The sequence below is a fragment of the Schistocerca gregaria genome, chromosome 2 (genome assembly GCF_023897955.1).
Source record: "Schistocerca gregaria isolate iqSchGreg1 chromosome 2, iqSchGreg1.2, whole genome shotgun sequence".
In the NCBI taxonomy this organism is placed as follows: Eukaryota; Metazoa; Arthropoda; class Insecta; order Orthoptera; family Acrididae; genus Schistocerca; species Schistocerca gregaria.
Genome location: NC_064921.1, coordinates 886,256,474 through 886,280,791, shown reverse-complemented (window position 1 = coordinate 886,280,791; position 24,318 = coordinate 886,256,474). Strand labels below are relative to the sequence as shown.

Here is a 24,318-nt window from a genome sequence, read left to right as displayed (position 1 = left end):
TTGTACACATATGGATTAAATTCAACAGCTTACTGCTAGACACAGAACAAAAATTTTTGTTCATAACCGTGCAGAAAGGGTAATGCATGTTACTTACAAGAGGGACATACAATAAGTAACGCAACACAGTTTTTTTTCTGGAAGCAGGCTGATTTTATTCGGAATTCCAATGCGCCATATTATTTCCCCCCTCTTTTGGCCACAGAACCATATTTTTCAACGTAATCTCAGTTCAGTGCCACCTTCCTGCCCACATGGTACCACTCCACTGGTCGACGTCGGAGCCAACGTCTTCTTGCATCGCCGGCCGCTGTGGCCGAGCGGTTCTAGGTGCTTCAGTCTGGAACGCGCTGCTGCTACGGTGGCAGGTTCGAATCCTGCCTCGGGCATGCATGTGTGTGATGTCATTAGGCTAGTTAGGTTTAAGTAGTTCTAAGGCTAGGGGACTGATAACCTCAGATGTTAAGTCCCATAGTGCTTAGAGGCATTTGAACCATCTTCTTGTATCAATAACCTCGTACTGCTTCCCGCGGAGTGAATCCTTCATTGGGCCGAACAGGCGGAAGTCGGAAGGTGCGAGATCTGGGCTGTATAGTAGAGGAGGAAGAACAGTCCAGTGAAGTTTTGTGAGCTCCTCTCGAGCGCGCAGACATTTCTGAGGCCTTGTGGTCTTGTACTGTCATGGAGGAGGAGAAGTTCGTTTGCATTCTTGTGGCGCCTCGAATGGGAGTGTCCGCACGTTCGGATATTTCTGGAATCACAGCTGTGCGCGGTTGGTCCGCACGCAGAAGATTCGATAGGTTTGCGCAGCCTTTTTGCGCCCAAAGGCTGACCGTGTTTTTGTTCAATGCCAGGTCCCCGTAGACGTTCTGCAGATGTCTACGAATATCTACGATGGTCTGATTTTCCACCAGAAGAAACTCGGTGACAGCTCTCTGCTTACAAAGCATGTCCGTTACAGACGTCATTTTGATAACTAACGTATAGCGGCGTGGTCGTTTCCTACAGATCCCTATTTATCCAGTAGACTTTGACTAATTATAGTTTTGTAAAATTTAGTGAAGGTATCTCAGATTATTGTATTTCATAGTTCAAACAGATATCAGAATTAAGTTTTCTCGAAGGTTCTACAGAGATGTATTTCCTTTTGTGGTTCGTGTGGGTAAGAAGGGTATGTGGAAAATTTCCTGATTCCAGAAAACTGACTTTATTGACTTCACGCTGGATTCTTTCTGTCAACGGCTGACTGCTTCTTTACACTATAGTGGCTGAAGCGGGAATATTCGACGGTGTCCCACAACCAATTCCGCATTTTTCCTACCGAAGCTGGCCGAGGAAAAAGTGTTGCATTATTTATTCAACACTCCTCCTGCCAATTTAAATAAATACTCCTTTTACATATCATTTTGCAAGTTACAGAGCTGTAGAGGAAAAAACTGTAGAGGAGGGCAGAGATTTAAATAGATCCAGCAAATGATTGAGGACAGAGGTTGCAAGTGGCTACTCGGAGATGAAAAGATTGACATAGGAGAGGAATTCGTGGCGAGCCACATCAAACCAGTCTGAAGACTGATGACTCAGAAAAAAAAGTTTCAGACTGTGCTTCGCGTAGATACAGATAGTGAGAGCGGACAGAGTTGTGCTCTGTTACAATCTCGAATCTTTACGTAATACCTTACATATCATTTTGTAAGCTACAGAGCTGTAGAGGAAAAAACTGTAGAGGAGGGCAGAGATTGAAATAGATCCAGCAAATGATTGAGGACAGAGGTTGCAAGTGGCTACTCGGAGATGAAAAGATTGACATAGGAGAGGAATTCGTGGCGGGCCACGTCAAACCAGTCTGAAGACTGATGGCTCAGAAAAAAAAAAAGTTTCAGACAGTGCTTCCCGTAGATACAGATAGTGAGAGCGGACAGAGTTGTGCTCTGTCACGAATCTCGAATCTTTACGTAATACCGGAAATTACAGAAAGTCTCATAACAAGTGCGTATCATTACGCTGTGTTTGCCGGACGGGTGGTCCACGCGCCTGCCCTCCGCCCAGTGTTGTGGACCTTGGACGTGGACGGGACGGGGTATTTCACCGGCGCGCCGGACGGAAACAAAAGTGCCCGGACACACGTCCCCAGCTCGTTAGCACCTCGATAGCCACCACCTTCTCATCGCTGTGCGTCACCTCCTGCAGGTCCATCACCGCACTGCGGCCGACGTGCGAGGTAGCACGGTGTCCACGCAGCCGTGTTCGAGGGTCACACTCAGCTCAGCTGCAGTATCAACAACACAATAAAAGAGACTGCGCATTACCGTAATTTACGAGGGGAAGCGCAAAGTTTTAACTATCACTTCAAATAAATAAAGTTACGTAATTAATTTTTATTGTTTGCAGCTACGTATCTGCATTTCTGGCACAGACTGAAATCCCTGCGGCACAGTCCCGTAGCACATCGCTAGAGGAGCAAAAACAAATGAGTGAAGTCTATCCCTGTATCTGCAAACAATCAAAAGATTAATTATATAACTTTATTTGAGATGATAGTTAAAACTTCATGGCTAACCCCCTTACAGTTACTTTCTTTGAACTGAGATCCACAGCGGCCAAGAAATCATTCACACTATTTCTGAAGTCAACATCCCTTTTGCTCAGCACATAATGACCGTACAGGAATGCCTGAGGTGTCGTTACAAAGACTTTTTAACGAGCTTCTGACATTGCATACCGATTTTGTGCTGAAACTCACTATTTGTGGAAAATTTTGACATAAAAGAGAATTATCTAACAGAGGCCAAAGGGCATTATGGATGTCCAGCTTCATAGCTATATTTTACGAAGCTAACTTATGAGTCACGAATAACACACTCCATTTCTATATTATCCTACTACAAATGCCCTTTTCCTTGTTTTGATGTACTTATTAACTGGATAACTTGCATACAGCATTATCGTAGATAACAACCATGACCAGTGCGGTAGTCCATTGTCTCTGTCCGTCGTACAAGTTGGCGTTACGAAAAGAATATAATTTCCGAAACGACAAACATACTTGTCATTGACTCGAATGAAAAACAGCCCACAGCTGCACTAAATTATGTTTATTTTAAACCTTGACCACGGTTTCTGCTATAATAATATAGCCTTCTCCAGAAGTCCTGTTTCCATAATTTTTACAGATGTGTCCATACATAGGTATATGTTTTCATAATTTTTAATAATTATATAGGTATACGGACACATCTTTAAAAATTATGAAAACAGGACTTCTGAAGAAGGCTATATTATTATAGCAGAAACCGTGGCCACGGTTTAAAATAAACATAATTTAGTGCAACTCTGGACTGTTTTTCATCCGAGGCAATTTTGTAACGGTTGCTGTTGTCGCTGCCATGATGAAAATATTGCTACTTGTCACTACCGCCTTGAATTGTGATTTGCCTATTGCTACTACGGCATGACGCGCTTACTGTGGCTGAAAATGTTTGTCGAGTTAAAGTTATGGGACAGACACACGGAGTACAAAACACACTCTTGGACACGTGGAAGCGTACGCACAAGGATGAATCATAAATTCATTATTATTATTTCACTTAGTTCGGTTGACTTTTAACACGTTTTCTCTTCATTCCAACAACTTCACTTATCCTAATGACTACACTTATTCCAGACACTGTCATTAATTAAAAATGTAAGAGTGCCAAATTTTCGCACTGGCTCTCTAGTTTTAAAATACACTCCTGGAAATGGAAAAAAGAACACATTGACACCGGTGTGTCAGACCCACCATACTTGCTCCGGACACTGCGAGAGGGCTGTACAAGCAATGATCACACGCACGGCACAGCGGACACATCAGGAACCGCGGTGTTGGCCGTCGAATGGCGCTAGCTGCGCAACATTTGTGCACCGCCGCCGTCAGTGTCAGCCAGTTTGCCGTGGCATACGGAGCTCCATCGCAGTCTTTAACACTGGTAGCATGCCGTCAGTGTCAGCCAGTTTGCCGTGGCATACGGAGCTCCATCGCAGTCTTTAACACTGGTAGCATGCCGCGACAGCGTGGACGTGAACCGTATGTGCAGTTGACGGACTTTGAGCGAGGGCGTATAGTGGGCATGCGGGACGCCGGGTGGACGTACCGCCGAATTGCTCAACACGTGGGGTGTGAGGTCTCCACAGTACATCGATGTTGTCGCCAGTGGTCGGCGGAAGGTGCACGTGCCCGTCGACCTGGGACCGGACCGCAGCGACGCACGGATGCACGTCAAGACCGTAGGATCCTACGCAGTGCCGTAGGGGACCGCACCGCCACTTCCCAGCAAATTAGGGACACTGTTGCTCCTGGGGTATCGGCGAGGACCATTCGCAACCGTCTCAATGAAGCTGGGCTACGGTCCCGCACACCGTTAGGCCGTCTTCCGCTCACGCCCCAACATCGTGCAGCCCGCCTCCAGTGGTGTCGCGACAGGCGTGAATGGAGGGACGAATGGAGACGTGTCGTCTTCAGCGATGAGAGTCGCTTCTGCCTTGGTACCAATGATGGTCGTATGCGTGTTTGGCGCCGTGCAGGTGAGCGCCACAATCAGGACTGCATACGACCGAGGCACACAGGGCCAACACCCGGCATCATGGTGAGGGGAGCGATCTCCTACACTGGCCGTACATCTCTGGTGATCGTCGAGGGGACACTGAATAGTGCACAGTACATCCAAACCGTCATCGAACCCATCGTCCTACCATTCCTAGACCGGCAAGGGAACTTGCTGTTCCAACAGGACAATGCACGTCCGCATGTATCCCGTGCCACCCAACGTGCTCTAGAAGGTGTAAGTCAACTACCCTGGCCAGCAAGATCTCCGGATCTGTCCCCCATTGAGCATGTTTGGGACTGGATGAAGCGTCGTCTCACGCGATCTGCACGTCCAGCACGAACGCTGGTCCAACTGAGGCGCCAGGTGGAAATGGCATGGCAAGCCGTTCCACAGGACTACATCCAGCATCTCTACGATCGTCTCCATGGGAGAATAGCAGCCTGCATTGCTGCGAAAGGTGGATATACACTGTACTAGTGCCGACATTGTGCATGCTCTGTTGCCTGTGTCTATGTGCCTGTGGTTCTGTCAGTGTGATCATGTGATGTATCTGACCCCAGGAATGTGTCAATAAAGTTTCCCCTTCCTGGGACACTGAATTCACGGTGTTCTTATTTCAATTTCCAGGAGTGTAAATTCCATCTTAGATCGTTCAAATGGCTCTGAGCACTATGGGACTTAACTTCTGAGGTCATCAGTCCGCTAGAACTTAGAATTACTTAAACCTAACTAACCTAAGGACATCACACACATCCAATCCCGAGGCAGGATTCGAACCTGCGACCGTAGCGGTCGCGCGGTTCCAGACTGTAGCGCCTACAACCGCTCGGCTCTATCTAGATATAAGTCAATTTTTGTATGAGAATGCAGGCTTTCTCGGCGAATCTTGATGATAAAATCTTCTCGGGTTGACAGCCGAGTCAATGCGTTGTTCTCCAGCAACGTTTCAGCAAGTTTCTTACTTGCCATCTTCAGGCGAAGATGGCAAGTAAGAAACTTGCTGAAACGTTGCTGGAGAACAACGCATTGACTCGGCTGTCAACCCGAGAAGATTTTATCATCAAGTCAATTTTTGGTTTCTCTTCTGTACTACCGTACAATTTCGACCATTCAAATACCTAAATACATTTGTTAACACCACGACCAACATCTGTGAAGGCAAATATTGGCGCACTGTTGTCTTGTGCACATTGTACACTGGCTTGCCAGACTTAAGAACGAAAGCAATTTTCGCATGCTGCGTCACTGCCAAGCGACATAGCTGGAGCCGCGCGGAGTGGCCTCGCACTTAGAGCCGCCATAACATGGATTGCGCGGCCCCTCCTGCCGGAGGTTCGACTCCTCACTCGGAAATATATGTGTGTGTGTGTGTGTGTGTGTGTGGGTGTGTGTGTGTGTGTGTGCGCGCGCAGTTCTTAGCATAAGTTAGTTTAAGTTAATTTAAGCAGTGTGTAAGGCTCGGGACCAATGGTTCAAATGGCTCTGAGCACTATGGGACTTAACATCTATGGTCATCAGTCCCCTAGAACTTAGAACTACTTAAACCTAACTAACCTGAGGACATCACACAACACCCGGCCATCACGAGGCAGAGAAAATCCCTGACCCCGCCGGGAATCGAACCCGGGCGTGGGAAGCGAGAACGCTACCGCACGACCACGAGATGCGGGCTCGGGACCAATGACCTCATCAATTTGGTCCGTCCATGAAATTTGGGCCATACATAGAAAGATCTGTTACTGTGAACTACAGAAGTCAGCTGAAAGAAATATGCAATGAGACGAACAGGAATGACACTTTTACTCGAAGACAATAATTATACTGATGTCGCCGCGGTTCATAATGGCCCCCTTGACATTATAAAAGGAGGGACATGGTACTTATTAAGATGCGCGATCTCCATACTCGGCAAACGTGCTCCCATGCTGACCACAAGCTTGCTACGGAGCTCTTGCGGCAGGGCGTTTGTCCCTTGACCAGCACGAGTGACAACGGTTGGATGATCATTGGCGCATGTGGACGTGCTGCAATGCGTCGGGGGAACGGCAGGCCAGTCCATTCGCCGAATATCCTTTCGTTCTAAGAGCTCCACTTCCGTTATTCGATATGATCGCTCACTACCGTCCATAAAAATGAAGTCAGGGCCGCATGCATCTCTGAAAAGACGCACGTGGAGAAGGAGTACAGCGTCAGAATTATGTTGTGCGCTGAATGAACCTCGTTCGGAGATTCGCGAGTCAGTGCGCCCATCCAACTTTATGCCTCACCACACCGTAACACCCGGACCACCAAAGCGGACTGGACTCGCATTCGGGAGGACGACGTTTCAATCCCGCGTCCGGCCATCCTGATTTAGGTTTTCCGTGATTTTCCTAAATCACTCCAGGCAAATGCCGGGATGGTTCCACTGAAAGGGCACGGCCGACGTCCTTCCCCATCCTTCCCTACTCCGATGAGACCGATGTCTGGTCTCCTTCCCGAAACAACCAACCAACCAACCAAAGCGGTCAGCCGGCCGGAGTGGCCGTGCGGTTCTAGGTGCTACAGTCTGGAACCGAGCGACCGCTACGGTCGCAGGTTCGAATCCTGCCTCGGGCATGGATGTGTTTGATGTCCTTAGGTTATTTAGGTTTAATTAGTTCTAAGTGCTAGGCGACTGATGACCTCAGAAGTTAAGTCGCATAGTGCTCAGAGCCATTTGAACCAACCATTTGCACCAAAGCGGTCATTTTCTACAATGTTCTTGGCTGCATTACGTGCTCTCAAATGCCGAGAGTTCCTGCACTTATTATTGCGGTTTCATTTCTGTTCGTCTCATTGCTTACTTCGGTAATCTACCTTCCGTACTATGGCATAGCAGTTCTTTCTATCTATGGTCCAAGTTCCATCGAACTGTGTTACTTGGAAGTGATACATCATGCGAAAGTTGCTTTCGTCATTGACGTTTGCACACCGATGTTTACTAATTATAAGTACAAGATTTATATACAATGCGTGCAAGATACCAGCACGCCACCATTTACCATCAGAGGAAACTGATGATAATGCTGTAAAGAAATACGTTACTCTAGGTACTTAATGGCCCAAGCTAGAAATTGCACCGTAGCTCAGAAAATAAACCAAAAACTGAATTTTGCTGGAGGAATGAAATCATTTAAAGTAATCTGCAGACTTACCGCTATGTGTTGAGTCATTGTGCCACAATCTATCATGCGACCACAGACTACATTTTCAAAATAGAAAATACTGTTGTTTCCTTTCTATGGCTTGCTGTCATGGTATTCCTTGTTAAAGAGTAAAATGTTGCTGAAATTAGTCCCAGACTTCAGATGCTTATGGAGACGTGTGTGTGTGAGCGTCTGCGATATTAGAAGAGGCGAGGAAGACTTCAGATTACGGGAACATCAGGCACGGATCAAATACGCGATGGGGAGAGGTGTTATGATGTTCATGACTCCCCTGAAGGTACTGTACTGACCACTGATATATAGAAATTTTCATAAAAATACTGGAAGATGTTATATGCATTATTGCTGCTATTATTAAAATCTAGTCATCTCTGGCACATTACATATGGGGCTGACCAGGTGGTTAAAGAAGACATATGTGTCACTGTGAGAGAATTCGCAATAAAACTTGCAATACGAACTAGTGCAGTGAAGAAAACTAACGAAGCTTAGGCTATCCAGAAGTTAATGCTCGTTGGGTCTCACGGTTATTAGCCGACAACTACAAAGTTTAGAGAAATTAAATGTAGGGTTTTTTTTTCGGTTATGAATGGCGACGAAAGCTGGTTCCATCATCATGAGCCTAAAAAAAACCGCGAGAGTATAGAATGGCACGACTTGGACACTCCAAAAGAACAGAGGGAGAGAGAGAGAGAGAGAGAGAGAGAGAGAGAGAGGGAGAGAGAGAGAGACGAGTACAATGCGACCCATGAAAGCAAGTTCTGTGCAGCGTCTTCCAGGATGTAGAGACTTGTATCCTGCTTTTGATTTTCTTGAACCTGGACAGGGTGTAAGTGCTGTGTCCACTACATCGGGGCGCTTCTGAAGCTCCGTCGTGCATTGCACGATAAACGTCCTGGGACAAATTCATTACGCGGTATCATAACACCGATCTTCTCACTAGCGAGAAAACTATGCCATTTGTGTGGGAAAGTTCAAATGGTTCAAATGGCTCTAAGCACTATGGGACTTAACGTCTGAGGTCATCGGTCCCCTAGACTTAGAATTACGTAAACGTAACTAATTTAAGGACAGCACACTCACCCATGCCCGAGACAGGATTCGAACCTACGACCGTTGCAGCAGCGCGGCTCCGGACTGAAGCGCCTAGAACCGCTGGGCCACATGGCCGGCGCGTGGGAAAGTCTTCCACAGCCTACCTATGGTCGCAACTCCGTGCCCTCCGAATGCCATCTCTTCAGATCCGTGGAAGAACAGCGGCGAGTCCAGCACTGGGAGGCGCTGGAGAGTATCCAGAAAGTTGTGTCAGTGTCTTCAGGTAGCTGGAATCAACATCTTGCGCAAGGAGATTTCCAGACTTACAGCACATTAGGAAAAATGTGTTCAAAAAAATTGAGCTTATAATGAAGACTGACAGAAAAGCTGTAGACCACATACATCGTTTGTCATATCAGTGAGTTACACAACACTTGCTACCATCGCTACATGATAGCGATGGTCGAAAAGTTCCGAGAATAAATCGGTTACACTGTTCTTAGTTCACAGAATATTTACATATTTCCACCACACTGAAATGGTGTCCATCGCAATGATAAACTTGTCCTTACGTTTCAGTCATTGTCGTTAAATACTTGTCAAACACGCACGACGTTATGCATCTGCATACACTTTCTGCAAGCCACTTTGAAGTGAATGGAAGAGTGTACTTCCCACTTTACCAGTTACTAGGACTTCTTCAAGTTCCATTCACATATGGAGCGCGGAAAGATTCGAAAAATGCCTCTACGCGTGCTGTAATTATTCTAATCTTGTCCTCACAATTTCTGTGACGGTGATACGTTAGGGGTTGTTCCTAGATTTATCATTGAAGCAGGTTCTTGAAACGTTGTTAGTAGACTTTCTCGAGGTAGTTTACGTCCATCTTCAAGAGTTTGTCAGTTTAGCGTCTTCAGCATTTCTGTGACATTCTCCGACGGGTCAGACAGACCTGTGACCATTCGCGCTGCCCTTCACAGTATCCATTAATATCCCTTATTGGTAATTCGGACGGCTCCCAAGCACTTGATGAATATTCTAGGATGGGTCGCACGAGTGATTTGTAAGCAATCTCCTTTGTAATCTGATTGTATTTACGTAGTATTCTACCAACGAATCTCAGTCTGCCATTGCTTTACCTACGTGTACAGGCCATGTCATCGTTCCACTTCACATCCCTACAAAGTCTTAAACTCAGGAATCTGCATGAGCTGACCGTTTCCAATTGTGACTCGTTGATTCTTTAATCGAACTGTGTGTTTTCGTTTTGTAAACTGCGCAGTTTTACAGCACTGAACATTTAACACAAGTTGCCAACATCCGACAGAATATTTGTGCAGTTTTTCCCACACAGTACTTCATTGTACACCGGTGTCCAAAATAAAAGCAACACACTGCTATTTTCCAGTGCCGTGTCTAATTCACGATATAACCATACAAACTGTCAACAGATGCCGCTACGATCGTGTTCTGCACGGAAGATGGCATTAAGGTTAACGAACAACCACGCCAGTGATGACGTCATGGCAACCATCGAACGGGGTATTATTTGTCGGGAAGTCCCACGTCAACAATTGCTGTGAATAGTCACAGAGGATGCAGTCTCCCTACAGTGGAGAGCTGTAGGGAGAAGGGAAGCCGGACAGTCGCAAGCTGATGTGTCCCAATGGCTTAACGTGAGTGTGTCATGTCGAACGATTCTCTTCAGTCGTCGCTGGTCCCATTCTTGCAGGATCTTTTTTCGGCTGTAGCCATGTCGGAGATTTGATGTTTTACCACATTCCTGATATTCGCGGTACTCTCGTGTATTGGTCGTACGGAAAAATCCCCACTTCATCGCTACCTCGGCGATGCTTTCCCATCGCTAGTGTACCGACTTTGCTATAACACCATGTTCAGACTGACTTAAATCTGGATAACTTGCCATTGTAGCCGCTGTAACCGATCTAAAAACTACACCAGACACGTGTTGTCTTATATAGGCGTTGCCGACCGCAGCGCCGTATTCTGTCTGTTTACATTTCTCTGTATTTGAATACGCCTGCCTATACCACTTTCTTTGGCGCTTTAGTGTATTTGCCCAACCCTGTACAGTAAATCCAACCCAACAAAAATAATACATTATATGCTATTTTGTCTAAAACTGACATGGTGAGACCGTGGCTGTGTACAATTACTGTAGGTTAATTCTTACAAAGAAGAAAACAGCAACCAGCCACTATGAAGAGTGCTATTTATTTAGGTAAATAGCGCAGTTACCGGTTTCGAACTGGCAAGTTCATCATCAGACGGCTGTTCATATGATTTTCAAGATAAATTTTACATTATCGTCCATTTCCGATTTTTATTATTCCACTGTGGCGAAGTATTTTTGGTGTGTTGTTGCCCTACAGTAGAAAACAGTGTTAGAAGAGCACTATGTGAAAGTAACTAACCTCCAAACAGCGTAAATAAATACGTGAGGTATTTCATCGTTAGTTACTTTCACATCGTGCGCTTCTAACACTGTTTTCTACCGTAGGACAACAAAACACAAATAATACTTCGCCACAGTGGAATAATAGCAATCGGAAACGGACGATAATGTAAAGTGTAAATTGAAAGTCATGTGAACAGTCGTCTGATGATGAACTTGCCAGTTCGAAACCGGTAACGGCGCTATTGACCTAAACAAATAGCACTATTAATAGTGGCTGGTTGCTGTTTTCTTCTTTGTAAGAATTAACCTACATTAATATATTATAGACTGGTTACGGAGTTTTTTTGAAATATAGGCGGAGACTGCAGTAACTATTGAGTAACGTAAAGCATTCCGTTTCGACGTATTTGATTCACATCGTCAGGCTGCATTCACAAGATTTTGAGGGAGAGCGCCTGAAAGGTCGACGGGGTAGCCGCCAGAGACGTGATCACGGAGACAGCGACCGTCTAGCGTTGCGGTATCAGACACTGGCCCGTATTCCCGCCCATTAAGATTCCATTATCCCAGGCGCCATTTCTGCGTGCGGTAGCGGACGGGGCAGTCGCGGACGAGCGTGACACCGGGGCAGCACCTCGTATGCGCCGAGTCTTCGCTGCTTTCGTCTCCAATGAAGCTGGCGGCCTATCACGTATCAGTAGGCGTGCGACCGCGTGTAATGTGACATTTGTGTAGCACGCGAAGAGTTGCAGTTAGTGACAGAAATCCACGGAGGCGAAGAAGAGTTTCTAGTCATCGTACAGCCATTTCGGTGAAAGTACACCAGTCTACAAATTGGGCATCATCTTCTACGTGTAAGTACACAACTACTTTTCCAAGCAGCATTGACGACTTGCAGAACCAAATGTCATTAAACACGCGGACTTCTCACTCGAGTATCTTCCATGGGGCTTTATCGTCAGAAATAAATAACTAATCGGACAAGAAATTAACATTGTTCGTAGTGTTATATAATGATTGGAGATATTTCTTCTTCTGGTATCAATTAAACTTAACGGAAATGAAAAGATATCGTAAAGTTCCGACGAGTGTAATATTCATCATCTTCTGGCGTAATAGTTACATGAGTCGAGGGACATGAAAGGGAAGCAGTGGTTGGGAAGGGAGTGAGACAGGGTTGTAGCCTCTCCCCGATCTTACTCAATCTGTATATTGAGCAAGCAGTAAAGGAAACAAAAGAAAAATTCGGAGCAGGAATTAATATCAATGGAGAAGAAATAAAAACTTTTAGGTTCGCCGATGACATTGCAATTCTGTCAGAGACAGCAAAGAACCTGGAAGAGCAGCTGAACGGAATGGACAGTGTCTTGAAAGGAGGGTATAAGATGAACATCAACAAAAGCAAAACGAGAATAATGGAATGTAGTCGAATTAAGTCGGGCGATGCAGAGGGAATTAGATTAGGAAATGAGACTCTTAAAGTAGTAAAGGAGGGTTGCTATTTGGGGAGCAAAATAACTGATGATGGTCAAAGTAAAGAGGATATAAAATGTAGACTGGCAATGGAAAGAAAAACATTTCTGAATAAGAGAATTTGTTAACATCGAGTATAGATTTGTCAGGAAATCGTTTCTGACAGTATTTGTATGGAGTGTAGCCATGTATGGAAGTGAAACATGGACGATAAATAGTTTGGACAAGAAGAGAATAGAAGCTTTCGAAATGTGGTGCTACAGAAGAATGCTGAAGATTAGACGGGTAGATCACGTAACTAATGAGGAAGTATTGAATAGGATTGGGGAGAAGAGAAATTTGTGGCACAACTTGACTAGAAGAAGGAATCGGTTTGTAGGACATGTTCTGAGGCATCAAGGGATCACCAATTTAATATTGGAGGGCAGCGCGGTGGGTAAAAATCGCAGAAGGAGACCAAGAGATGAATACACTAAGCAGATTCAGAAGGATGTAGGTTGCAGTAGGTACTGGGAGATGGAGAAGCTTGCATAGGATAGAGTAGCATGGAGAGCTGCATCAAACCAGTTTCTGGACTGAAGACCACAGTAACCTGGCGTAATCACATCAAGTGCGTTGTATTCTCTGTAACATGCAGTATTTTTCGGTGAAGTATATGACAGAGGGTAAGTACGATGATGTTCATAAACAGAAAAATGGAAAAAAGTCTTTATTTTCCTTTCTTACACTTAGCCGTTGTAAGAAGACTGAGGTTCGAATCCTGCCTCGGGCATGGATGTGTGCGATGTCCTTAGGTTAGTTAGGTTTAAGTAGTTCTAAGTTCTAGGGGACTAATGACCACAGCAGTTGAGTCCCATAGTGCTCAGAGCCATTTGAACCATTTTAAGAAGACTGATGTTTTACTGATAATCTCTGCAGGGCTAGCAATATAGCGATGGGCTACGTATCTTTCCGTCCACTCGGGACGAGGGGATCTCCAAAGGATCCAGTATAGTCGCATCTGATGCCAAGAAATGTTTCCAGCATATGAGAATCCCACTGTTTTAGCGATCAACTATCTTCAACAAACAAATCTGTCAGAACCACAAGCTCTTCTAGGAACTTGGGTCTCGTTTCTGCACTTAGCTTCTTCTTTTCATGGTCATTGCAGCCCTGTGCGGCTTTGAGCCTCATCAACAAGTTTCCTCCATTGTGCCCTCTCCAGCGGTGGTCTCCGCCATCCTCGGACTCTGAGAGATTGTATATCTTATGCTGCCAAGCTACGAAAAAACCAACAACATTAGCTTCTAACCTCGGCAAGATTATTCTAGTAACTATAAGAAGAGTGTGTGTATGCGCGTCATTTCGCAAATGCGTTCCTTAGGCATATTTCTATATCCACACGATACAATCGCCGGCCGCGGTGGTCTCGCGGTTCTAGGCGCGCAGTCCGGAACCGTGCGACCGCTACGGTCGCAGGTTCGAATCCTGCCTCGGGCATGGATGTGTGTGATGTCCTTAGGTTGGTTAGGTTAGGTTTAAGTAGTTCTAAGTTCTAGGGGACTAAATGGATAATATCCTTAAAAAGAAAACTGTAAAAAGAGTTCCTACGCACGGAACGTCTATCATTGAGTCCAGCCTAAAGAAGAGATTTTTTCTATTCCTTTCTTGGGTCCCATCTCCTGTCAAATCCAACGTCTTCTTCGTAATAAATGAAAGTGCAAGTCGCCTTTTCAAGCTATAATAGTTTTTAAAAAATTAATTCATAATTTAAAATCGACTCATTCCCCTTTGGAAACTCTGGTGTCTATGAGATTCTTTGCGACAGCTGCTCTTCTTACAATATAGGACATACAGGACCTGTCTTTACAGCCAGAAACAAAGAACACCTGTTGAGAAAAACACCCAAAATTCGTCTTTTGCTGACCACCTTCTGATTACAGGTCACGGACCTAAAGCTGTTCACGATATCAACATTTTTCTCACCGAGGAGAAAGGGCGTAGATTAGATGTTCTCGAAGAATTACAAATTTTAAGTATCTTTCTCGAAATGATGGCCTCCTTCTTAATGAGCAGTTACAATTACGTAAGAAAAGCTTCAGCGATATAAAGCCGTTACTAGATATTTGAATTCATGTTCCCTCGTGCAGTTACCGAAATATTTCTTCTGTCTAAGTCGATTCATAACTGTTTGTTATTAAATGGTTCATATTATCTACATTTCATATTATAGTGTTTTTCTGTTCGCTGAGTTATACAGCTCCCTTTGTAATTCTGCAATGGTGTTTTTCAGCTTTTAAAAACTGTACTTCTAAGCTCTTTTGTCGACAAATTGTTACCCTGTCTGCTGCTGAGATAATATTGCCTCTTACTTCATGATTTACACATTTCACCTATCTATATTTGCAATGTTAAGTCGCCGGTTTGTATTTACTGCTACTAGATGTCACTTTTGGTACAACTTTCACCAGCCCGCAATTGCTAACACGGGTACCTCAATCTGAAGCTACCGCAGCTCGACATGTGGTGTAGCCCTTAGTGGCCTGCCTCTATGTTTTTTTATTTTAATTCTTTGTGACTAAAGCGTTATCGCTTCATATTTATTTTATACGTGACATGCCAGTTTTAAATGTTCTATTTCTGATGAAGGCACTCTTAGAAGTGGCCGAAACCTGGGTCAAAAAGACTTCGTTTTGGCGACCGAGGGCTGCAAATGTTTTAATTTTACCTTGTAACTGTAACTGACATCGCACCAACGTTTAAAGCTTTAAGTTTTCTGGGTATGGTACCGCTGCAACCGTGGCCGAAACGTTGGTTTTCTACAGCAGTAGTTTATACTCTATGACGTGGTACCATAACCAGAGAACTTTTATGTTGATAAAAAAATAAGTTCTTGTCATAAATTTAGCCAGTTTATCTCCTCAGCTGAGAACTTACTCACGGGCGGAAAGTCGCCCAGTTATTTCTGAACGGAGAAGAATCGGAAGTAATTTAAAATGTACCTCAGTCAAATCATGTTGATGTTTCACAGTATATGAATAGATTACAACATAAGTTGCTATTTTAGACTTTCCGTACTTAACGCCATTATCTACGGGAATTGGAAATATGTATCCTCTTAGATCCTAACAAGATATCATATTGGTAGTATGTTTGAAACTGTCTCAGAATGTATAGAAATGTGCAATTCTGCACTTCGTGCTACGTTAAATCGTTTCATTGAAATATAGATACGACACTAGTGGTTCACGTCTTACAAGTACATTAGAATAACAATTTCTGGGGTAGGAAATGCAACGATTCTACAGGACGATTATAGTTAAACTGTCCTCAGCCGGAAGGTTTGTTTCACCACCGAAATCCTACTGGAGATACACCCTCTCCTTCCTCACAATTTTGAACTGAATGGCCTAGTCGGTTATAGGTGGACAAAGTTTAAGGTGCACTCTCAACTATGGCACAGATTGACTGCAAGACGTGAAAGAAATAAAACAAAATTCAGATTTAGGTTTTTTGCGATTTCCCTAAACCGCTTAAGACGAAAGCCGGAAAAGCTCCTTTGAAAGGGCACGCGAATTTCCTTTCTCATAATTCTCTAATACGAGCTTGTGTCCCACTGCTAATGACCTCATCGCCCACATGACGTTAAACACCTGTCTTCCTACCAACCATGTAAGTATTCTCTACTATACTTTGTTCGAATTTCAAATTTTTTTCCTTGCAGAAAGTGATAATTTTCTTACATTTAGTGTGAACTTGTGCAGTGTATACACAGTTGTACACGAATACTGTTGTCAGAATCTGCACAGAGTCAGTTTAGAGGACATAAAGATGCAAATGGTTCAAATGGCTGTGAGCACTAAGGGACTTAACATATCAGGTCATCAGTCCCCTAGAACTTAGAACTACTTAAACCCAACTAACCTAAGGACATCACACACATCCATGCCCGAGGCAGGATTCGAACCTGCGACCGTAGCGGTCGCGCGGTTCCGGACTGAAGCGCCTAGAACCGCTCGGCCACCAGCGGCCGGCGGACATAAAGAAAAAGGGTGATGTAGGTCAGGGGTAGTCAATATTTTTCCACTTACCGCCCACTTCTGTATTTTTGTTAGCAGTAAAATTATCTAACCGCCCTATAGTTGCTCAATAACGGTGATTTATAAAGTAGATAAATAACTTCACAAAATTTGTAAAGCAGAGTTACAGCAAGTTAAAGCGTATAATAATAATTACTTACCAAACACTTTATGCCAACATTTTAAAAAACTTACGAAAATGTTTTAAAATCCCTGGTGTCTACCTCCCACCATGAAAGCTGGAACACCCCCTAGTGGGCTGTGGGGACGAGTTCGACTACCGCTGATGCAGACGAGCCCTGTAACTTACAATTATGCTTACTGTTTCCAAGGCTAGGCCACGCCTCTCCAATACCATACATAAGATCGTGGAGTTTAAGGTCGCCGTCCGACGTACGGATCACCATTAACAGAGTCACATGCCCTCACTCCATGCGACACTATTTAACGTCGCGTCCAGGAAGAGGTCTTTACTGAGCGAGCGAAACCTCGAATTCGGGAAGAAAATCAAACTGTCCTCTTTTTTATAGCAGCCATCCCTGTAGTTGCCTTAAACGATTTAGAAAAACCACGGAAAACGGGAATAATGATGGCCACAGCCAGCATCCTCCAAAATACGACCACCTCTTTTTCGTTTGCTATCAAAATTGAGTAATGATTTTTTTCCTCTTCCGGTATTCGATCCAGCTACGCTACTAGCCATTAAAATTCCTACACCAAGAAGAAATGCAGATGATAAACGGGTATTCATTGGACAAATATATTATACTAGAACTGATATGTGATTACATTTTCACGCAGTTTAGGTTCATAGACCCTGAGAAATGAGTACCCAGAACAACCACCTCTGGCCGTAATAACGGCCTTGAAACGCCTAGGCATTGATTCAAACAGAGCTTGGATGGCGTGTACAGGTACAGCTGCCCATGCAGCTTCAACGCGATACCACAGTTCATCAAGAGTAGTGACTGGCGTATTATGACGAGCCAGTTGCTCGGCCACCATTGACCAGACTGTGGTGTCACCGCCAGACACCACACTTGCTAGGTGGTAGCCTTTAAATCGGTCCGGTAGTACACGTCGGACCCGCGTGTCGCCACTATCAGTGATTGCAGACCGAGCGCCGCCACACGGCAGGTCTAGAGAGACTTCCTAGCTCTCGCCCCAGTTATACAGCTGACTTTACTAGCGATGGTTCACTGACAAAATACGCTCTCATTTGCCGAGACGACAGTTAGCATAGCCTTCAGCTACGTTATTTGCTACGACCTAGCAAGGCGCCATTATCTGTTCCCATTGATATTGTGAATCATGTACTGTCACGAGCGACGTTCTTCATTAATGAATTAAAGTTAAGTATTCCACCAGCTACGTCCGTTTTTCTCAATTCTAATTCCCTTGTCATGTACCAGACCTCACGCCAGCCTGCGTGAGCTGAGACGCGTGCATTTCGGCCTCCTTTAGTAATACGGTGATGGCACTCCTGCCAACCACAACACAGGCGTTTTAAATTGGTGAGAGATCTGGAGAATGTGATGGCCAGGGCAGCAGTCAAACATTTTCTGTATCCAGAAAGGCCCGCACAGAACCTGCAACATGCGGTCGTGCAATATTCTGCTGAAATGTAGGGTTTCGCAGGGATCGAATGAAGGGTAGGGCTACGGGTCGTAACACATCTGAAATGTAACGTCCACTGTCCAAAGTGCCGTCAGTGCGAACAAGAGACGTTTAACCAATGGCGCCCCATACCATCACGCCGGGTGATACGCCAGTATGGAGATGACAAATACACGCTTCCAATGTGCGTTCACTGCGATGTCGCCAAACACGGATGCGACCACCATGATGCTGTTAAACAGAACCTGGCTTCATCCGAAAGAAGGACGTTTTGCCATTCGTGCACCTAGGTTCGTCGTTGAGTACACCATCGCACGCGCTCCTGTCTGTGATGCAGCGTCAAGGGTAACCACAGCCATGGTCTCCGAGCTGACAGTCCATGCTGGTGCAAACGTCGTCGAACTGCTCGTGCAGATGTTGGTTGTCTTGCATACGTCCCCATCTGTTGACTCAGGAATCGAGACGTGGCTACACGATCCGTTACAGCCACGCCGATAAGATGCCTGTCATCTCAACTGTTAGTGATACGAGGTCGTTGGGATCCAGCACGGCGTTCCGTATTACCCTCCTGAACCCATCGATTACATATTGTGCTAACAGTCATTGGATCTCAACCATCGCGAACAGCAATGTCGCTATACGATAAACCGCAATCGCGATAGGCTACAATCCGACCTTTATCAAAGTCGGAAACGCGATGGTTCGCATTTCTCCTCATTACACGAGGCATGACAACAACGTTTCACCAGGCAACGCCGGTCAACTGCTGTTTGTTTATGAGAAATCGGTTGGTAACCTTCCTCATCTAAGCACGTTGTAGGTGTCGCCACCGGCGCCAACCTTGTAAAAATGCTCTGAAAAGCTAATCATTTGCATATCAAAGCATCTTCTTATTGTCGGTTAAATTTCACGCCTGTAGCACGTCATCACCGTGGTGTAGCAGTTTTAATGGCCATTTGTGTATATCCAGTCGAGCTCCATCCCACTATCAACAACGGCGGATATCGCAACAGGAGCTCCCAGAAAAGAACTGGAGACGCCAACGGCCGCATATCAGTTATATACGTGACTGGAACAACGTGCCGCCGAAGAGGCGCCGATCAGAATAGCCTAGGCGAGGTCGCTTCTGAGTAAGTGGCTGGTGGAACGACCTGAGCTTCTCACGTGTCTAGCCGTGGGACTCGCTTCTACGCTGCATCTGCATCTACAACTTCACTCTTCAGCCACCATACACTGCGTGACGGAGGCTACTTCGTAGAAACATTGGCCACTCCGTACGTGTACCGCGTGAAGAGAGAAATTATTATCTATATACCTCCGTAAATGTATTGCTCTCTCTTATCCTATTTTCTTTATCCTACACGATGTATGTCGTGGGAATAAATAAGAAAGTCACCTCCCCCATCAGCAACATTAGTCTAGTTACGCGGGAAATTTTATTATTTCTTGATAAACAATTTTTGGGTAAGATGCTATCTCTGAGCAGGTGTATCGCTACTGCCGATTTGTTCTTTTTTCTGACGAAGAAGAGATAGTCGGCTTTCGTTTTTTGGAGGGCATGCTAAAGGGCCACGTTATATGTATTTCAAGGCGCTACACCGCCGTATACCGAACTACGAAGACGCGTTTACATTGAGCTCAGAACATGTTTTACCCGCATCTCGTGGTCGTGCGTTAGCGTTCTCGCTTCCCACGCCCGGGTTCCCGGGTTCGATTTCCGGCGGGGTCAGGCATTTTCTCTGCCTCGTGATGGCTGGATGTTGTGTGATGTCCTTAGGTTAGTTAGGTTTAAGTAGTTCTAAGTTCTAGGGGACTGATAACCATAGATGTTAAGTCCCATAGTGCTCAGAGCCATTTGAACCATTTGAACATGTTTTTGTTTGGAACATTGTGTACATGTTGGCAGCATTGTTCGTTGTTCGCATTCCCGTTTACACTAGCGACCAACATTTCTACGTATTAGCATAGTCTGCTGCGGTGAACTGATAGGTTACTTTATGTATTCACATCAAGAGATACGCTATGTCAAATGATGAGGAAGAATTAATGTCATTTAGTGCTGCATTAATAGTACTTAACGAAATAAACAGACGAAGAAAATGATGTAGTCGTCGTCTGTGGACCAAAACATACTATAGAACACGTGGCGGGAATGACATGCTTTGTGAGCTGAATAGGGAAGACGGTTCTGGTTTTCGCAACTTCAATAGGATGTCGCCGTCAGATTTTGAAATGTTGTTGAATATTGTAGGACCAGTTGCTTGAAAGAAAGCCACAAATTTGAGAAAAGCAATACCTGAGAACCAAAGACTTGCTGATACTCTTCGTTTTCTGGCATTGGAGACTCCTATCAAAGCCAGCCACATCTCAAATAGTTCAATATCATCCATGAAACTTAGATATTTAAATCCAAACCACTTCGTGTCGTAAAGTGTGTCAGTGCCACATCCAGATTTTTTACTTTCCTCTATTTTTCTTTTCTCTCGTCGGTACTGAGACAAGAGAGATTTAATGTTTTTGTCCACGTCACTGCTGGAGGTTCCAAGCGCCGCAGCAACTTTTTGTTATGAATCATGTTTGATTTTAGTAATTTTGTAACCTGCGCGACGTACATTCCACACGCACGCCTCTGCCTCACAGAGCGACATCAGCTGAAAAAATTTTGTCTCGTGACAACTCCATTTCAAATAAAAATGATTGGACATAAAATAAACGCATCACTACACTCCAGCAAAACAAACACCAAAACACTCACTCAGAGCAAACGAACACCTGCGTTGCGTAGCGGAATTTAGTGGTAGCCGGCCACGAACAATGTTCTCTACCGACACAGCCGTGGAACACTGATTTTGTGTTGCGGACATGTTGTCAACATGTAGCCACGAACAAGGTTGCGAACAATGTTGGAAACAATGTTGCCAACTCAGTGTAAACGCGCCTTAAGTCTGAATAAATAGGTGAGCACTGATGTTGAAAAATTTTGCAGATGAATCTCTAGCATTTGCTTCACGACGTCGCCATTTTCCTGTAGCAAAGCAGGCATAATCTGGTGACGTCTTTTCAGAGGAAAAATAAATATTACAATCTGAAAGACAGGGAAGGTACAAGTACACTCCTGGAAATTGAAATAAGAACACCGTGAATTCATTGTCCCAGGAAGGGGAAACTTTATTGACACATTCCTGGGGTCAGATACATCACATGATCACACTGACAGAACCACAGGCACACAGACACAGGCAACAGAGCATGCACAATGTCGGCACTAGTACAGTGTATATCCACCTTTCGCAGCAATGCAGGCTGATATTCTCCCATGGAGACGATCGTAGAGATGCTGGATGTAGTCCTGTGGAACGGCTTGCCATGCCATTTCCACCTGGCGCCTCAGTTGGACCAGCGTTCGTGCTGGACGTGCAGACCGCGTGAGACGACGCTTCATCCAGCCCCAAACATGCTCAATGCGGGACAGATCCGGAGATCTTGCTGGCCAGGGTAGTTGACTTACAACATCTAGAGCACGTTGGGTGGCACGGGATACATGCAGACGTGCATTGTCCTGTTGGAACAGCAAGTTCCCTTGCCGGTCTAGGAATGGTAGAACTATGGGTTCGATGACGGTTTGGATGTACCGTGCACTATTCAGTGTCCCCTCGACGATCACCAGAGGTGTACGGCCAGTGTAGGAGATCGCTCCCCACACCATGATGCCGGGTGTTGGCCCTGTGTGTCTCGGTCGTATGCAGTCCTGATTGTGGCGCTCACCTGCACGGCGCCAAACACGCATACGACCATCAATTGCACCAAGGCAGAAGCGACTCTCATCGCTGAAGACGACACGTCTCCATTCGTCCCTCCATTGACGCCTGTCGCGACACCACTGGAGGCGGGCTGCACGATGTTGGGGCGTGAGCGGAAGACGGCCTAACGGTGTGTGGGACCGTAGCCCAGCTTCATGGAGACGGTTGCGAATGGTCCTCGCCGATACCCCAGGAGCAACAGTGTCCCTAATTTGCTAGGAAGTGGCGGTGCGGTCCCCTACGGCACTGCGTAGGATCCTACGGTCTTGGCGTGCATCCGTGCGTCGCTGCGGTCCGGTCCCAGGTCGACGGGCACGTGCACCTTCCGCCGACCACTGGCGACAACATCGATGTACTGTGGAGACCTCACGCCCCACGTGTTGAGCAATTCGGCGGTACGTCCACCTGGCCTCCCGCATGCCCACTATACACCCTCGCTCAAAGTCCGTCAACTGCACATACAGTTCACGTCCACGCTGTCGCGGCATGCTACCAGTGTTAAAGACTGCGATGGAGCTCCGTATGCCACGGCAAACTGGCTGACACTGACGGCGGCGGTGCACAAATGCTGCGCAGCTAGCGCCATTCGACGGCCAACACCGCGGTTCCTGGTGTGTCCGCTGTGCCGTGCGTGTGATCATTGCTTGTACAGCCCTCTCGCAGTGTCCAGAGCAAGTATGGTGGGTCTGACACACCGGTGTCAATGTGTTCTTTTTTTCCATTTCCAGGAGTGTATAAAGAAATAAAGGCAGATAATAAGTAGATATATATCATATAGAAACTGTTACATTATTTTACAATCTATCTCGGATACTGGTTTTCTAAATTTACCTAGCAAAGAATCGCGGGAGTAACATCGCCTTCCACATCTAAATCTAATTATTGGTTGCATTTCTGTACGTGCTGCCACAACTAATACATTAAGCTCTATTTATAACGACACCTCGGCTGCTGTTAAGCAATGCCTTAATTTCCGCTACCGGTTACCTTCATTTAACATCTTCATGTCATAGATGTGCAGGACCTTGCCGAGTGTTTTACTACTGTTGTCACGTGTTCCCAAACACTCCACAAGATTATGGACATCTGTCGCCTGAGGCTGTTCAGTACCTATAGTGCACATTAAAGTATTCTTAGCAGTAGCTGAGGTGGTGTTTCACACATACCTTAAAATATCTTTCTCCCTCTCTTACTCTTCCTCCTCCTCCTCCTCCTCCTCTTCTTCTTCTTCTTCTTCTTCTTCCCCTTCCGCGTCAGCCGGCTGAGGTGGCCGAGCGGTTCTAGGCCCTACTGTCTGGAACCGCGCAACCGCTACGGTCGCAGGTTCGAATCCTGCCTCGGGCATGGATGTGTGTGATGTCCTTAGGTTAGTTAGGTTTAAGTAATTCTAAGTTCTAGGGGACTGATGACCTCAGATGTTAAGTCCCATAGTGCTCATAGCCATTTTTTTTCTTGAATTTCACGCAAAATTTAATGCCTTGCTACGTAACTCTGCCATCTCAAAATCCGCAAACTGTGGGACGCAATGTTCTACTCAATACAGTACTGAACAATAACTAACAGATACACAACAATGAAAGTTCCGGTAGTTACACAATAAATGCAGGCTTGTGCAGGGATACCAATCGCTTTTCGCTCCAAGGCACCATTGGTCCAAAACTAAGAATGTTCTGGAATTTTTTGAACTGACCTCTTATACTCCATAAAGCACCGTGAAGAGAGCGGGAAAGGATACTTCTCAAGGCACCGTGTGTTACGAATTTTCTTCACTATTTGCGTTTGGAGCGCAATAAAAAGTCTGATTAAATGCATATTTATGCTCTAAAATTAGTCCGTCACATCTTCGCTATCACTACAGGACCGGGCGAGGTGGCGCATTGGTCAGCACACCGGACTCGCGTTCGGGAGGACGACGGTTCAATCCCGCGTCTGGCCATCCTGATTTAGGTTTTCCGGGATTTCCCTAAATCGCTCCAAGCAAATGCCGGGATGGTTCCTTTGAAAGGGCACGGCCGACTTCCTTCCCTAATCCGATGAGACCGATGAGCTCGCAGTTTGGTCTCTTCCCCCAAATCAACCCAACCCCCAACCACAACCACTACAGGAGCAATACGTAGCAGACAGTGGAATGTTCCTCGAATGCAC

General features: G+C 45.5%; 1 protein-coding gene across 2 annotated transcripts in view; it reads left to right on the top strand.

The window, feature by feature from the left end:
* LOC126335314 (acyl-CoA Delta-9 desaturase-like) overlaps positions 1–24,318 on the top strand; it is a 251,487-nt gene that overhangs the window by 110,895 nt on the left and 116,274 nt on the right. Inside the window, exon 1 of one of the 2 annotated variants that reach the window (XM_049998461.1) lies at positions 11,828–12,079. The exons of the other annotated variant lie outside the window; for it this stretch is intronic. The gene's annotated coding sequence lies outside the window, so the exon portion shown is untranslated. Of the gene's footprint in view, positions 1–11,827; positions 12,080–24,318 lie in introns of those variants that run through there. 2 annotated transcript variants of the gene reach the window in all.